The following is a 13,804-nucleotide window of genomic DNA, read 5'->3' on the forward strand; positions in this document are numbered from 1 at the left end:
TTACAGGGGTGCGCCGCCATGCCCAGCTAATTTTGTATTTTTAGTAGAGATGAGGTTTTTCCATGTTGGTCAGGCTGGTCTTGAACTCCTGACCTCAGATGACCCACCCACCTCAGTCTGCCAAAGTGCTGGGATTACAGGCGTGAGCCACCATGCCTGGCTCAGCTTTTCTTTTTTTCTTTCTTTCTTTTTTTTTTTTTTTTTTTTTTTTTGTATTTTGTATTTGTATACAGACAGGGTTTCACCATCTTGGCCAGGCTGGTCTTGAACTCCTGACCTCATGATCCATCTGCTCAGCCTTCCAAAGTTCTGGGATTACAGGCATGAGCCACCACACCTGGCCTGCTACTACTCTTTTAAAACAAATACTAACAGTCTGTGATACCTGTCTTAGATTCTTTTTTGGACTATAGTGTGCTTGCCTGGATGAGATATGATTGAAAAGCCCCAGGACTGCTGGAAGTTGCTTAAAAATGCAGCCTGATCTCATCACACCCCTGCTTTAACCTTTTAAGTGGCTCCCATAGCCTCCAGGCTCAGTCCAGGCTTTTTGGTAAGGCGTTCCTGTGAGCCCTGAGCCCCGGTCCGTGTCCACTTGCCTTCCTCTCCCTGACAGAGCCAGGGCAGGCTATTCAAATTCCAGCACGGGTCCTTTCATTGTCCTTTCCTCAGGCTCATCTCTCTAGCTGGATTAATTCCCCACTCCACTCAGCTGCCCCACCACCAACCCACTTGGAGAATACTTAGTCATCTTCAGGACCCAGCTCAAGAGTCACTCAGGTGCTCCACCCCTGCCAGGTAGGACTGAACTCTCCGTATCCCCACTATTATGGCCTCCATCTGTTTCTATCATAGAATTTTCCTTTGTTTGGGTTTTGTTTTGTTTTGTTTTGTTTTGTTTTTGAGATGGAGTCTTGCTCTGTTGCTCAGGCTGGAGCGCAGTGACGTGATCTTGGTTCACTGCAACCTCCTCCTCCCAGGTTCAAGCAATTCTCGTGCCTCAGCCTCCTGAGTAGCTGGGACTACAGGCACGTACCACCACGCCCAGCTAGTTTTTTTGTTTTGAGACAGGGTCTCGCTCTGTCACCCAGGCTGGAGGGCAGTGGTGCGATCATGGCTCACTGCAGCGTCAACCTCCCAGACTCAAGCAATCCTCCCACCTCAGCCTCCCAAGTAGCTCAGACTACAGACACATGCTACCACCACATCCAGCTAATTGTCTTATTATTTTTTGTAGATAGATTCTCACTATTTTGCCCAGGCTTGCCTTGAGCTCCCAAGCTCAAGCAATCCTCCTGCCTTGGTCTTCGAACATGCTAGGAATACAGATGTGAGTCATTGCACCCGGCCTGTTGCCGAGCTCTTATCCTTGGCTCCCCTTGGTTGACCTGCCCACCACCCACCCTGGACTATAAGTCCCTTGAGGACAAGATCCTTGCCTTATTCTTCTCTGACTTCCCAGAGTGTGACTGGCACACTCTGCAAATACTCCTTAGATAACCTTGTGGACTCTGGAATTCCTGGTAGCAGAGCAAAGAGTTAGGTGGGCAGCCTGACTCCTTTCTGTTGGTCTCCAATAACAAGGTGCCCAGGAGCACTCTGGATCTCCATAATCACCAGGGTCCCCACCTGCAAGGGCCCTGCTCCATTTTCCCTGTGTCCTAAGCCGAGCAGCCCCAGGTCTCCCTGCCCATTCCCTCGCTCTCTGCCCACATTGCCCGCCACATCCCCCTCTGTAGAGTCAGCAGGGAGCACTCAGAGGAGCTCATTACTTAATGGTCAATGGACCAGACTCCTGTCTCCCCAACGAGCCCACAAAGGCTGTTTGGAACGCGGCCCCAATTCCTGTAAATGGAAAGCGATTTGCACTCATTCCCAAGATGAATCATTTTGTTTTAATCTCCTGTCCTTTTGCTGGCACTGCCACTGTCACGGCTGCCTGCTCTGCCTTTTGGCCGTCTGTTGGAGGGACGCTCTTCCAGGGCCTGTTAATTACTGAGAAGGGAAGTGCATGAAAGAGGAAACAGAGGGACCCCCAGAAGGAACAGGGTAATAGGCAGCAATGGGTCAACACTAATGAAAATGACATGACTGCCCTTTCGGAACCCAGGCAAATATCCCAAACAGGCAGACAGCAGCTCCCAACTTGCTGCCCCTTGAGGGGGGCTTCTCTGGAGACCAGACAGAGCTAAAGTGATGGGAACATCCAGCCCTCTCATGCCCCTAGGGAGAGCTTCCCCATTTGAGCTCCTCTGAGCTGGATTACCTAGGTGACCGACCCTAGGGGAGAGAGGGAACAGGAAAACTGTGGGGCACAGAATTAGTTTCCTGAATTTTGGTATACAATTGGTGGCATAAAGAGACAATAAAATTTACATGCATTTTTTTTTCTAAGGCAACAATTCCAGGAGGCCATGTAGGATGGCAGCCATATTTTCTTCCCATCTACGGCAGGGCCGATCCTATGGATCTGCTGGGGAGAGTCCAGCCTGCTGTCAGCAAAAGGGAGAGCTTCTGGCCCCGTGTCTGGCCTCTGCCCATGCTGCTGGCACTGGGGCCCAAGGGCTGTTCTGTGCCAAGGCCTATGGCCCAGATTCCAGGCTTTCCCTCTGCATAATGAAGAGCCCATGCCCACTGGAAGTTTAGGAGTGTGCTCACTCCTCCACGGTGCAATGAACTTCTAAGCTTGCTCAAGTCCTGCCCTGGCTGGAAAGGGGCATGGCAGGGGCCTTTGCAGGGAAGTAGGAAGGCCGACCCTGGGAGGCTGACCTTCCTTCCTAGCCAGCCTGCCCGTCAGGAGGCTCCCAGAGTGCCTGTGGTGGGGGCGGCTACTTGGCCCCTGGAGGATTCTTCCTGCCCAGGATCTTGGACTCCCAGACGACCAATGAGCTCCACAGTTCATGACCTGGGACAGGAGGATGAGGGGACTCTAGCCACTCCCCAGTGGGGGACTAAGCCTCTAGGAGTAGGGGTTTACCACCTCTGAAGATTTTGTGGGATTGAGTGGAAATATTTGTTTGTGATAACTTAAACCCTTATTGAAGGTGGCACCTTTCCTTGGTCCCTTTCTCTCTCACTGCCCTGCCTCTTTACCTCATGCGGTGTGATAACTCCCTCCTCCCAGGCTCCCTATTTCCTGTGACCTCACATTCTGAGATGCCCACCCTCTGATGACCACGTGTAGAGTCTGCTGGAAACAACCCTCTCCTTAACCCTCCTCTGCTGCGCCAGAGAAAGGCATAGGCTGGCATTGCTGCAGCAGGTTGCTGAGCCTGCCGGGAAGCCAGGACCCTATGAACAATGTGCAAGAAAAGCCAAGGTGGGCCAGGTGTCACGGTTCACACCTGTAATCCCAACATTTGGGAGGCCGAGGCAGGAGGATTGTTTGAGTCCAGGAGTTTGTACAACATAATGAGACCCTGTCTCCACCAAAAACAAACAAACAAACAGCTGGGTGTGGTGGTGTATGCCTATAGTCCCCTGCTACTTCAAGTGGCTAAAACCCAGGAGTTCAAAACTATGGATCACACCATTTGCACTCCACTCCAGCCTGGGCAATGAAGTGATTTCATCTCTTAAAAAAAAAAAAAAGAGAGAGAGAAAGAGAGAGAGAGGAAGGAAGGAAGGAAGGAAGGAAGGAAGGAAGGAAGGAAGGAAGGAAGGAAGGGAGGGAGGGAGGGAGGGAGGGAGGGAGGGAGGGAGGGAGGAAGGAGAGAGAGGAAGGAAGGAGAGAGAGGAAGGAAGGAGAGACAGAAAGTGAGGGAGGGAGAGAGGGAGGGAGGGAGGGAGGAAGGAGGGAAGGAAGAAAGGAAGGAAAGAAGGAAGGAAGGAAGGAAGGAAGGGAAAAGCCAAAACCCTCACTTCTCCATCTGGCTCCCCACACTACTGCCAGGAACAAGTCCAAGAGCAGAGTAATGTGGGTTTCCTAGGAAAGGATGTGTCATGAAGGAAGAGAGGATAAGGAGGCTCATTCAATAAATATTTTTCAACTGCCTACTATGTGTCAGGCACTGTTACAGGCACGGCTGTGTCCAAAACAGGCAAAGTCTCTGCTCTGATGGAGCTTACACTCTACAGCTCATCATGGAAGCTTGGAATTGGCTGAGGCCTGAGAAACAGCTCCTCAACTTTTGGAGAAAAGTGAGCGAGCAGAGGCTAAGCCAGGACCAGGGCTCAGGACCTCAGCGTGCCAAGCAGTGTCCAGGGGAGAGGAGAATGGCACAGGCTGTGACTGCAGCCCAGCACCTACTCAGAGGCTCTGTCAAGAGAGAGGGTCACTGTGCTGATTGGAAAAGATGATGCAAAGTGTCAAGTTCCCCTACTGCCTTCTCCAAGCCTGTTCCACACGTCTCCAGCTGACTCTGTCTGCTCTTTTCTGACTTGGTGGCTTGGGACAGAAAATCCTGAAAACCTGTTCCCTTGATCCTGCGGCTCCAAGATGGCCCCTGGGGACAAAAATTCCGAGGGAATACTGACATGAGTTCCAAAGGCCCAGAGAGAGGAAAAGCAAACAGGAGGAAGCTGTGGGAGGCAAGGTGTTAAACCCAGGCTGCAGCTCATTTAGGTTCAACTCCACTAGATAATGTGTGTGGAAGTCCAAGCGGAATGCCTGATATATGTCGGTACTCAATAAATACTAATCTTCCTCCTTCCCTCCTTCCTTGTCTCCACTGGACAATACCTCCAATTCAAATGCCTTATTAATCATTTATAACATCGCTGACAGTAATAAGATTCATAAAAATTCAAATTGTAGGAGCTTTGCTCTACCCTTCTGGCTTCAGATCAGAAAGCTACATAGCTACATATCTCACCCTCTGTTGGGGAAGGGGGGCAATATCCCTTGAAATTCTCTGGCCCCCAATTTAGCTTTTTTTTTTTTTTTTTTTTGAGACAGAGTCTCACTCTGTCGCCCAGGCTGGAGGGCAGTGGCACAATCTCAGCTCGCTGCAACCTCCGCCGCCTGGGTTCAAACAATTCTCCTGCCTCAGCTTCCCAAGTAGCTGGGGCTACAGGCGGGTGCCACCACACCCAGCTAATTTTTGTATTTTTAGTAGAGACAGGTTTCACCATGTTGGCCAGGCTGGTCTTGAACTCCTGACCTCAAGTGACCCACCTGCCTCTGCCTCCCAAAGTGCTGGGATTACAGGCGTGAGCCACTGTCCCCAGCCCCAATTTGGCTTTTAATTCAGATCATCCCACTTCACTGGATGGACAGGAGTGTCTCTTCTGCAAGGAACATGGCTGAGCTAGGGATGAATAAGGCGGCCACACTTAGCCTCCCTAATTCTCGCTTTCCTCTGGTTGTGGTTCCAAGGGCCCCACCTGGCAGATGTCAGACCAGATGCTGAGGACCTCTCCCTGTGCCTGCCCTGAGTCCTAGCATCTGATCTCAGGCCCTGGCTCTTGCTGTCTTCCTCCCTACCCCTTATCTGCCCTTTCTTTACTGCTAATGGATCTCTCTCCCCTGTGGATTCTTAGCACCTACAGATACAGGCATTGATTTGAGTGGAGCCTTTGTGTATTGCCATTGATTTTAAAGATAACCAAAAACAGCAAGCTTAAATTCTAATGTGATATAACAATAGCTCCAGCTCACAAAACACACCAGCCTCCCAGGGGAATTGTGAGCACTTACCAAGTTCTTTTCTGTGCAGGCAACAGTTGCCCCCAATCCCAGGGAAAGTAAGACAAAGCAAAAGCAATGGTTGTTGAAGTCAGGGGAGAATGGGAAAGAGGGTGTCCAGGAGATGCAGAAGGAGGCTTGCTTCCTTGAAAGGGTGGGAGAGAGGAGATAACATTTTGAAGTCATCAGGAAATGCATCTTCTTTCATTCTTAGGAACCACCCACCATCCCAGTCCCCACCTGGGTCAGGAGTGAAGGTGAACACACAATAAGAAGTGAGGAGCAGAACCCCCTGCCAAGGACGGGCTCACTCAGGGGACTCAGTGGCTGGAAGACCTGGGTGCAGAGCCTCCCCTACCCTCCCTGCTGCATGTTCCAGGCTTTTAGGAGTCTCCTGCCTGTCTCTGTCTCTTCCCCTCCACTCTTCCATCCTCTTCAGCACCCACTTACTCCTCCCGTTTCTGGTCCCCAACTCCTAGGAAACCTTAGGGCTGTCACTCTTAGGAGCTGAAGGCTGTGTGATCGAATACCCCTCCATCCCCTCCCCTACCCGCCCTTCTGGTCCTACTCAGCCAGGTCTTTCATTTCTGCTTAGGAGGGTCCCTATCCCTCTTTCCCCGCCAGGCCTTCCCACCTGTGATGCATTGGACCCTATGAGTGACTACTCTCGCTGGCTGCCTTGCTTCATTATCTGACTCAGTATCAACAGGAGATGATCTGTCCATCCTTAGGCCCCACTGTAGCCTGTCCTCACCCCTGCAGACCTTTCCCTAGCATCCCTGCCTGCCACGCAGCCTCGCTCCCCACTTCTCCTTTCATGCAATTTCCTCATCTCCTGTGACAGCATTTGGAAACTGCTTTCGGTTAGAGCGGCGGCTGTCTTCTGCACATGTAGAGCCCCCTTGTCTGATCTGTCTCACTGTACAGCTAACCTGAATTATTCATTAGCGGGAGTGAGCAAACTGACTTCATAAAGATGCCAGCGAGGATTTGCGGAGCCGTTTCAGTGTCTCTTATTGATGCATTGGGCTATTTTTCCAGCTTGCTAAGAGCCCACCAAATAGGAGTGGGGGTCAAGCTGAGGACTGGAGAAAAAAGGCTGTGCATTTGAATCCTCACTTTGCTACTCCCAGATTTGTGTGTCTGGCTAAGATGCTTGACTTCTCAGAGACTCTCTACTCCGATAGAGAAAAATGGTGATTTTTGTCTTCTGGTTTCCCAGACACCTTAGGGGGACATATAGATTTTGCTAATCAAGGGTTTTGGAGGTTTCTTTGGAGTTTCTGTTGCCCAGGCTGGAGTGCAATGGCATGATCTTGGCTCACCACAACCTCTGCCTCCGGGATTCAAGCGATTCTCCTGCCTCAGCCTCTTGAGTAGCTGGGATTACAGGCATGCACCACCACGCCCAGCTAATTTTGTATTCTTAGTAGAGATAGGGTTTCTCCATGTTGGTCAGACTGGTCTCGAACTCCTGACCTCAGGTGATCTGCCCACCTTGGCCTCCCAAAGGGCTGGGATTACAGGCATGAGCCACCACCCCCAGCCTTTTTTTTTTTTTTTCTTTTTTTGAGATGGAGTTTTGCTCTTGTTGCCCGGGTTGGAGTGCAGTGGTGTGATCTTGGCTCACTGCAACCTCCATCTCCTGAGTTCAAGCAATTCTCCTGCCTCAGTCTCCAGAGTAGCTGGGATTACAGGTACACACCACCCTGCCTTGTTAATTTTTCTTTATTTTTAGTAGAGAAGGGGTTTTACCATGTTGACCATGGCTGGTCTCGAACTCCTGGCCTCAAGTGATCACCCACCTTGGTCTCCCAAAGTGCTGGGATTATAGGCGTGAGCCACCACATCCAGCCAGTTTCTTTGGAGTTTCTGGAGGAAGAAGCCATCTAATGATTTTGCTCTATGCTCACTCCTAACCTTCCTGGTGGCCCAGGGACTTCTGGCAGGAAACAAGTTTCCTAATCAACCAAAAGCATGTACAACCCCTGAAGAGAGGGCAGGATACATGGTCCTCAGCAGGCTTCATGTTTGGGAGACACCACGCCTTCTCTCAGGAAAGTTCCAGTCTGAAAGGGTGAACAGGTACAGAGAAGGATACATTCATGAAACGAAACAATAATAGCACGAAGACCCAGAAATGGCAAATAAAAACGTGATAACACTTCCTCTTCCATGGAGAATGTACAGAATCGTGACAGAGGACAAAATGAAGAGAACAGTCACAGAAATAAGTACCCAGTCCTGCTCCCCTCACCGGCATTGCTCCTGGACCATCAGTTCCCCACCCTGTCTGGTTTAACAGCTAAGAACCCACCGATAGTGATCCCCTGGGCCACAGTTCTACTCCCCCAAAGGAGCAGATGAAAAACTCACGGTGACAGCTTCAGGCCTCCAAATGTGTTCTCTTTTTCTTTCTTTCTTTGTTTCTTTGTTTCTTTCTTTGTTTCTTTCTTTGTTTCTTTCTTTCTTTCTTTGTTTCTTTCTTTCTTTCTTTCTTCCTTCCTTCCTTTCTTCCTTTCTTCCTTTCTTCTTCCTTTTTTTTTTTTTTTTTTGGTGGAGTCTTGCTCTGTCCCCCTGGCTGGAGTGCAATGGTGCCATCTCGGCTCACTGCAACCTCTGCCTCCCAGGTTCAAAAGATTCTCCTGCCTTAGCGTCCTGAGTAGCTGGGATCACAGGTGCCTGCCACCACACTCAGCTATTTTTTATATTTAGCAGAGATGGAGTTTCACCTTTTTGGCCAGGCTGGTCTTGAACTCCTGACCTTAGGTGATCCGCCCACCTCAGCCTCCCAAAGTGCTGGGATTATAGGCATGAGCCACGGCGCCCAGCCCAATTGCTGCTTTCTGAGGCTGCTGTCTGCAGAGAACCAAGGACCACCAGGAAGGCAATGAGCTAGAACTTTGGCCCAGGCCATCTTCTCATCCAGAGCAGATAAGTCCTTTCTGAGAGAGACAGAGAAGCAGACACAGCCAGTGACCTGGGATGCTAGGTGTTGGTTTGCCAGCTTGCTATAGGATATGACCCCTTCATTCCCATTCCAAAGTGCTTAGAGACCTGAAGGTCCATCCTGTTCTGTCTGCCCCAGCCCAGGTTGCTGCAATAGGAGGGAGGGAAAGATGAGAAGACAAGGACAGCAGGGAAGTGGGGAAGGGGGAAACCTGGCAATTCCAGCCTTAGCCACTGAGTTTCTCTGGAAAAAGAAAATTTCAGGTGAAAGCCAAGGCAACATTGGATGTAAGGAGTTCCCTGCTATGTCATCACTCTATCCACAGCACCCAGCACAAAGCAAGCTTTTTAAAAATGCATGCTGCATGAGCATCAGTGAATTAATCCCTAAATAACTGCCCATCATTTTTTCCATCCTCTCCGGCAGGCCCAGCTGTCCCCAGCCTAGTCAGAGAGGAGAAAGGACTTTCTCTTGATCCACTCTGGGCCTGGAGCTCTCTGGAGCCAATGTGTGGCATTACTAAGGAGAAAGATGCATTTGGGCTCAGCTCACATCCCAGCCCCTGCTCAGCAGGAGGGCTGATGGGGCCTCAGGCTGTGAAAGAGAAAGTCTGAGAACGACAGAAAGAGGCTGTTAATAAAAACAGGAGGGGTGTGGCTTAGGGACTTGTGTACATAACACATTCATTCATGCAGATTCACAAAAGCACATCTTTTTTCAGATATGAAGATACACACTCATAAAAGCAGAGACGCACTTTAAGATCCTGATATACTTTGCCTCCCTACCTTACCAACATATATAATAAAAAGTCATGAAATCACACAATACCTTCCAACCTTGCTCTCCCTCCCGCAGGGTGGGGTTCTCCCAGAAAGCAATCTAGCCTGGGCCCGGAGCTTGGGGAGTAACTAACACTATTTGCATTTTTCCCAGGAAATGGGAAGAGCCGGTGTGGCATGTGGCAGCCCAAGCCCTCACAGCACAAGTCATCCCAATGACTGACAGTTTGACATCCTTGGATTTGGCCGAGCTGCTCTGGGGAGACAAATCTTCCCCCGTCCCTCCCCAGACAATCTCACTTCATTCTGGTGGCTCTTGGTTCCAGCACGTCAAACTAGGTCCTTGGTCCCTGAACACAACACAACCCAGGTACCTTCACACTAGCCCCCCTTCAAGAGGAACCAGACCACTGTTCTCTATCTCAGTACTCCCCCAGCACCAGCCCCCCAATGCTTCTCTTTTTAAGAGACAGGAAGGGCTGGGCACAGTGGCTCACACCTGTAATCCCAGCACTTCAGGAGGCCGAGGCGGGTGGATCACCTGAGGTCAGGAGTTCAAGACCAGCCTGGCCAAGATGATGAAACCCCGTCTCTACTAAAAAAAAAAAAAAATTTTAAAAAAAATATATATATATATTAGCTGGGCATGGTGGCACATGCTGTAATCCCAGCTACTCAGGAGGCTGAGGCAGGAGAATTGCTTGAACCCAGGAGGCGGAGGTTGCAGTGAGCTGAGATGGCGCCACTGTACTCCAGCCTGGGTGACAGAGCAAGACTGTGCCTCAAAAAAAAAAAAAAAAAAAAAAAAAGACAGAGAGAGAGAGAGAGAGAGAGGGTCTTGCTCTGTTGCCCAGGCTGGAGTGCAGTGGTGAGATCACAGCTCACTGCAGCCTCAACCTCCTGGACTCAAGAAATCCTCCCACCTCAGCCTCCCATGTAGCTGGGACTAGAGGTGCATGCCACCATGCCTGGCTAACCAGCACCTCTCTTTTCAGTCCCTGTCCCATATTCACTCCCTCCAAGAAGTCTTCTCTAATTAAATCTGTTTTGTTCTAAATGATCTGGCTTCTCGGCACTTGGTAAGAAAACTGCTTTCTGTTTATTGCTTGTTGTCTGAGCTGTGTCAGGTCTGACTCATGAGCGTACCATCTCCACTACTAGATAAAGGCTTCTTCATCCTCCAAACAGCATCCCCTCCCTTCAGGGTCTGGTAGAATTCTGTCCTCGGGGTGTACTCAACGAAAGGAGTCCACTCAGATGACATAATTGTTAAAGTTTCAAGCCTATTGGTTTGCAGAGGACCCTGATGGAGACCAGGGGCCTTGAGAAACAGGAACAATGACATAGGGCTGGAGCCATTTGGGTTCTAGAGCTAAGAGCCCTTCCCAGAAATGACTGTCTAATGATTAGCATGGCTTGAGTAGAGAGCAGCCCCTCATCTGATTTCAAAGGCAGAAGATGCTTCCTGCTCTTTTCCTTGAATTCCCTAGAAGAGTCTCCTATGCCAGGGAGAGTGTGGGACAAAGCCAGCCAGGTGAGAGTGCAGGGGAGGCCCTGGAAGGCAGGAGCCAGAGCAGAGGAACAGAGGGAAGAAGGGAGAGGAAGATGATAGAAAGAAAGTGGGCTTGGGAAAAAGAGTAATAACAAAGGAAGAGAAACAGAAAGGGGAGAAAGATAAAAACTGACAAGAAAAATAAAGGAGGCTGGGCGCGGTGGCTCACACCTATAATCCTAGTGCTTTGGGAGGCCGAAGCAGGAGGAGGAGGATCGCTTGAGGCCAGGAGTTCAAAAGCAGAGAGAAGAATTAGGGGGTGGAGGGGACAGGGGTGGTGGTGTGGGGAAAGAGAGAGAGAGATTTTCTTATGGAAATTCTTAGTCTGGTCTAAGTCCCAGGTCCTTCATAAGGGCGTTTGTTTTGGGAAGGAGGGAATGCGCAAGGAAAAGAGGATAGTGGAAAGGTTCTCTGGAGCCTGCTTCTCTCCCAAAGGCCTGATTGCTCCAAAAGGCAACAGACATCTCTTCCCTGACTGATGGCTCAGACAGTGGGATCTGTGAGGAGGATGGAAGGAAGAGGAACTATCCGACCAGAGCACAGAACACTGAGCAGGACATCAGGGCTGCTGCCCAGACCCCAAAGCCCACGGGCTCCCTCCTGACGCAGTCCGGACTTGTTAGCTGAACGAGGGGAAGAATGCCTTCTCCCTGACCAAGCTGGAGGAAGGGCTGGAATCAGGATGGGGCCTGGGTTGTGTTGGCATCTTGGGAATCTCTCTTTAAAAGTTCAGAGTATGCCGGGCGCGGTGGCTCATGCCTGTAATCCCAGCACTTTGGGAGGCCGAGGTGGGCGGATCACAAGGTCAGGAGATCGAGACCACGGTGAAACCCCGTTTCTACTAAAAACACAAAAAATTAGCGGGGCGCGGTGGCGGGCGCCTGTAGTCCCAGCTACTCAGGAGGCTGAGGCAGGAGAATGGCGTGAACCCGGGAGGCGGAGCTTGCAGTGAGCTGAGATCTGGCCACTGCACTCCAGCCTGGGCGACAGAGCGAGACTCTGTCTCAAAAAAAAAAAAAAAAAAAAAAAAGTTCAGAGTTACACTAGAGCAGCACCTTGTCCAGTAGATTACTGAAGTCTTGCCTAGAGGCTGGGGCAAGGAAGACAGGACCTCTACAGGACACTAGGTACAAATGTATTATAAACGATTCAGACATACAGATACAAAGAATAGCATTAATGAGTGTGAAGCCCTGCTTAGAGTAAATAAACCACTGCTGCCACCCCCGAAGGCCCTGCTTATGCTCCTCTTCCTCCCCAGGTGACCGCTATTCTGAACTTGGCATTTATCCCTCTTGGGAAATTCTCTGCCCTAGGATTCCTGCCTCTCCTCTGTAAGCCTCTGGCATCCCCCCAGCTCCTTCACATCAGGACTCCATTCATCCAGCGCTGCCTGATTGGGCTCCCTGTCCTGCCTGGCCTCTCTCTCCCTGCCCGGATGGCTGAGTAGACAATATTTATGTGAAGCCACCAGGCCTAGCTTCCACAGGGAGGCCCAGCAGACAGAGGCAGAGAGTTGCCATCCCCAGCTTGGGCGGGTTTCAACTCAGGCACAAAGCAAGCGAGGAGCCGTGCCGCTCCAGATGCCTGGAGTCTCTGGCTGGGCTGAGGCTTACAGGAGCCGGGAGCTGGCCAGACCCTGAGACTCCAGCCCTCACGTCTGGGGAGGTCCGATGGGCCCCTTGTCTCATTCTGGCAGCTCCTCCCACCCCTGCCTGAGGTTCACAGCTCTTGCCTGTTGACTCTAGTGATTGACCAGGCGAAATCCCTAAGTAAGGCTGGGGGGGTGGGAGGGTTGGGGGAGTGGGGGGTGAGGGGGTATGGGGCGGTGGGGGGAAGGAAGCTGGGGGCTGGGAGAAGAATAAGAAGCAACTTATTCACCCCCAGGGTGCAAGGCAGCACCACAGCTGTCTGACTGGTAGGGATTTTGGAGAGCAGTCTATTTGCATTCCAGGTCTCCACCTACCAGCAGCCCCCTCCTCTCCAGATGGTTATACATCATGCTCCTGGAGACCCTGCTCTCCAGCCTTCTACATGGGTCACCCCTCCTCTTCTCAGAGTGGCCTCTTGCCAGGTCCAGGCTCCATCCTCCTCAGGAAGCCTCTCTTGGTTAAGCCTCCCTGGCTCTCACTACTCATCCCCCTACGTTCCCTCCATTCTCACGTGATCAACTGGCACAATGGTCATTTCCTCTTGTGAAAATTCATCCTGTGTGCGGTGAAGTAGCTTTCCTTCCTCTACAAGCTTCTGGAGAGCAGGGACCGTGGCTGATCCATCTTGGGCATCTCTCGCAGCCCTTTTCACAAGTAGCTCCGTAAGTGTTTGCTGAATGACCAAATGACCTCTGAAGGTTTCTCAAGAATGGGGCTGCTCATGTCTTATCTTTTCTTGGAGCCAGTAAAGGGATACCCATTCCTGATTGCTGAGTGAGTGGAGAAGACTCCCAGAAAAATCACTGCAGCTGACCACTCAACCTCCCTTTCCCGCACACTGCTCACCTGCCCACTCCTAGGCTCCCCCAAGCAGCAGGAGCACCCATCATGCTGGCACCACGCCGCTATGAAGCCCCTGGTTGATCTTGTTTGGGTTTCAGGAGACTGGCTTGAGGGCTTCTGTACTCATGTATCAGTCTCCACAATGTTGGTATCAAAACCACCCAGAATGACAAAAGCAAGATTTCTGCAGCTTTCCCGCTTCCACACTCACAGTTTTACCAGCTATTTGATCTTCACAAGTGGATGTTTATTATACAGGTGAGGAAACGGAAGCTTACAGATGGAGTAATGATCTGGAGCTCCCAGTTTGGACACAGGTCTTCTGACTCTAGTCTACCACGCTGCCCCCACACGGCTCAGTCACTCTCACCTTCTGACATAGCTCTCACAAACCATCAC

At 50.9% G+C, this 13,804-nt stretch overlaps 1 long non-coding RNA gene across 1 annotated transcript in view; it reads right to left on the reverse strand.

The window, feature by feature from the left end:
• Positions 1–13,018, reverse strand: part of LOC144341206 (uncharacterized) — a 37,873-nt gene extending 24,855 nt beyond the window's left edge. Inside the window, exons 1-3 of the long non-coding RNA XR_013417995.1 lie at positions 12,877–13,018; positions 7,432–7,695; positions 5,639–5,771 (exon numbers count right to left, since the gene is read on the reverse strand). This is a non-coding gene — a long non-coding RNA (uncharacterized LOC144341206). The remainder of the gene's footprint in view (positions 1–5,638; positions 5,772–7,431; positions 7,696–12,876) is intronic.
• Between the last annotated feature and the right edge of the window lie 786 nt (positions 13,019–13,804).

The sequence above is a fragment of the Macaca mulatta genome, chromosome 1 (genome assembly GCF_049350105.2).
Source record: "Macaca mulatta isolate MMU2019108-1 chromosome 1, T2T-MMU8v2.0, whole genome shotgun sequence".
Classification (NCBI taxonomy): domain Eukaryota; kingdom Metazoa; phylum Chordata; class Mammalia; order Primates; family Cercopithecidae; genus Macaca; species Macaca mulatta.